The 3,597-nt window shown below is 41.4% G+C and overlaps 1 pseudogene; it reads left to right on the forward strand.

The window, feature by feature from the left end:
• Positions 1–413: 413 nt before the first annotated feature.
• LOC103307543 (uncharacterized) lies at positions 414–3,083 on the forward strand (annotated as a pseudogene).
• The last annotated feature ends 514 nt before the right edge of the window (positions 3,084–3,597 follow it).

Raw genomic sequence — 3,597 nt, forward strand, 5'->3', positions numbered from 1 at the left:
CATTGAAATCACAAAATCAATAAAAGCTGACATCATCAGGATATGAAAAACAAGAAGTACAAAAGCCCTCATTGCACAATGGAAAAGCGGAGAGCAAGTATTCCTAGGAATTTGCAGAGGCAAATCATCTCCATGTAATGAACACAATATTTCAAAAAGAACAGCGTTGGCAATGGAAAAGCCTGGATGGAGTCACATTGAATCAGATTGATTATGTAATGATGGATACCAGAAGAATCTTCAATGATGTAGTGACAATAGGAGAACGAATCATTTTGACAGGCTCAGACCATCATATGTGGTACTCAAAACTATGCGTTGACAATGTTTATGAAGACCGAGTTAAGAGAAGCCAGAAACCAAAGCAAAAATAGTACTTCAATGAAGAAGCATTTGCAAAGGAAGTGAGTGAAATGGACCTCGAGTATAATGTCAATAAGGACATCAGTGAGGACTACAAAGAGTTTATCTTGCAGATAATCTCAGCAGCTAAGAAGGCAAAGGCACTGAAAATGCTGGGGTACAATCAGAGGATCAGCAAGGAAACTGTGAATCTGATGGTGAGGAGGGTGCACATGAAGTTAGAAGGAAAAATGGGTGAAGAATACAGAACACTGTGCAAAGAAATTTGTGTGAAGATCAAAGAAGACTACAAAGACTATGGAAAGAAGAAATTGAGAGAGGTAGCCGAAAAGAACGAGAGTCTGAAGAATGTAGGAAGAGATGTTAGGCTGAAACAGATTATCCCGGCAGCATTGAAAGATGAAAATGGTGAAACAACATCAGAAAGGAACAAGATGAATGAAATATTTACAAAATTCTACAATGATTTCTACTCCTCACATGTGAATGTCCAACGTACACCATCAAGGCAGCAGGTTACAGAAGAAGTTCCCGAAGTTATGTGGGAAAAAATTGTATATGCAGTTCGTAACATAAAGAGATGGAAGTGTCCCGGAGTGGACGATGTTTGGCAGGAATATCTCAAAGAAGGGGTACTGCAGGGGTCTGTTTTGGGACCGGCTCTGTTCAATATCTTCATCAACGACTTAGATATTGGCATAGAAAGTACGCTTATTAAGTTTGCGGATGATACCAAACTGGGAGGGATTGCAACTGCTTTGGAGGACAGGGTCATAATTCAAAATGATCTGGACAAATTGGAGAAATGGGCTGAGGTAAACAGGATGAAGTTTAACAAAGACAAATGCAAAGTGCTCCACCTAGGAAGGAAAAATCAGTTTCACACATACAGAATGGGAAGAGACTGTCTAGGAAGGAGTACAGCAGAAAGGGATCTAGGGGTTATAGTGGACCACAAGCTAAATATGAGTCAACAGTGTGATGCTGTTGCAAAAAAAGCAAACATGATTCTGGGATGTATTAAGAGGTGTGTTGTGAGCAAGACACGAGAAGTCATTCTTCCGCTCTACTCTGCTCTGGTTAGGCCTCAGCTGGAGTATTGTGTCCAGTTCTGGGCACTGCATTTTAAAAAAGATGTGGAGAAATTGGAGAGGGTCCAGAGAAGAGCAACAAGAATGATTAAAGGTCTTGAGAACATGACCTATGAAGGAAGGCTGAAAGAATTGGGTTTGTTTAGTTTGGAAAAGAGAAGACTGAGAGGGGACATGATAGCAGTTTTCAGGTATTTAAAAGGGTGTCATAAGGAGGAGGGAGAAAACTTGTTCACCTTAGCCTCTAAGGATAGAACCAGAAGCAATGGGTTTAAACTGCAGCAAGGGGGGTCTAGGTTGGACATTAGGAAAAAGTTCCTAACTGTCAGGGTGGTTAAACACTGGAATAAATTGCCTAGGGAGGTTGTGGAATCTCCATCTCTGGAGATATTTAAGAGTAGGTTAGATAAATGTCTATCAGGGATGGTCTAGACAGTATTTGGTCCTGCCATGCGGGCAGGGGACTGGACTCGATGACCTCTCGAGGTCCCTTCCAGTCCTAGAATCTATGAATCTATGAATAAGGGGAAGATACTTTCTTCAAAGCATTGGCACAAGGGTTCACCATCTACATCAATAGGAAGTGTGTTCCAGATGCATGGAAGAAATTGAAAACAATATTATTAATGAAGAAAGGCAATCCAGAAGAACTGAACAACTACTGTCCGATCACACTCCTCTCACAAGTGTATAAAGACTTCATACTCAATCGGATTAAGAAGGATATTGAAATGCATGAAAGCAGAGAAGAAGCTGGTTTCCGCTTAGGGAATTTGACAATTGATTAAATCCACTCAGTTTGGCAGCTCATCGAAAAATGAAAGGAGTATGAAGTACCATTGTGTATTGCATTTGTTGACTATAAAAAGGCATTAGACTCGGTAGAGATTAATGCTGTACTCAACGTGCTCAATGAAATTGGAATCGACCCGAAGTACATAGACCTGTTGGAAGAAATTAACCACAATTGCTCAACAGAGATAACATTATTCAATGTCCCCTGCATTATTACTATATGCAGAGGAGTCAGGGAAGGTGACACAATCTCATTGAAGCTGTTTGCAGCATTATTGGAGTCCCTGTTCAAGAAATTGAACTGGGAAGAAGGAATCAGAATTGATGGAGAACAGTTAACACATCTTCTCTTTGCTGATGACTGCATAATACTGGCAAAGGACACAACAGATCAAATTGCAGCAACTGCAAACACTTTTGTATGATATCAGGTTGGAAGTAAACATGTTGAAGATAGCAACAGAGGGTCCTGTGGCACCTTTAAGACTAACAGAAGTATTGGGAGCATAAGCTTTCGTGGGTAAGAACCTCACTTCTTCAGATGCAAGTGAGGTTCTTACCCACGAAAGCGTATGCTCCCAATACTTCTGTTAGTCTTAAAGGTGCCACAGGACCCTCTGTTGCTTTTTACAGATTCAGACTAACACGGCTACCCCTCTGATACTTGACGTGTTGAAGATGAAGTGGATGCGGAATGAGCATTCTGCAGAAGGAATCATCGCTGTAAATGGGAAAGAAATTGAGGAGATCGACAAATATATTTACCTGGGCCAGCAGCTGAGCAGAGACAACTCATTTGAAGGGGAATGCAGTAGGAGGCGAAAGGCGAAGTAGGCAAGTTTCAACAAAATAAAGGTCTCTCTAATGAATGATGAACTGCCCATGTAGAAAAGGAAAGAACTGTTCTGCCTGTAATGATATACAGAGCAGAAAGCTGGTCAATGACAAAAGTGGAGGAAGAAAAATGCGCTGTTACTCAGAAAGCAATGGAAAGGCGAATGTGTAAGATATTGCTTCATGATCATATACCTAATTAGGAGATCAGAAGATCAGATCCTTAGAGGTTTTTAAGGCCTGACTTGACAAAGCCCTGGCTGGGATGATTTAGTTGGTGTTGGTCCTGCTTTGAGCAGAGGATTGGACTAGATGACCTCCTGAAGTCTGTTCCAACCCTAATATTCTATGATTCTATGGCATACAGAGGTGACTGATGTAATGAAGGCAATGTACAACGCGAAGTGAAGATGGGTGGGTCATGTAGTTCGCAGGCAAGACAATAGGTGGACAACCTGTATCCCCAGAGACCACAAGCGACTGTTGGGCAGATTGTAAACGTGCTGGGCTGATC

The sequence above is a fragment of the Chrysemys picta genome, chromosome 3 (genome assembly GCF_011386835.1).
Source record: "Chrysemys picta bellii isolate R12L10 chromosome 3, ASM1138683v2, whole genome shotgun sequence".
NCBI classification, from domain to species: domain Eukaryota; kingdom Metazoa; phylum Chordata; order Testudines; family Emydidae; genus Chrysemys; species Chrysemys picta.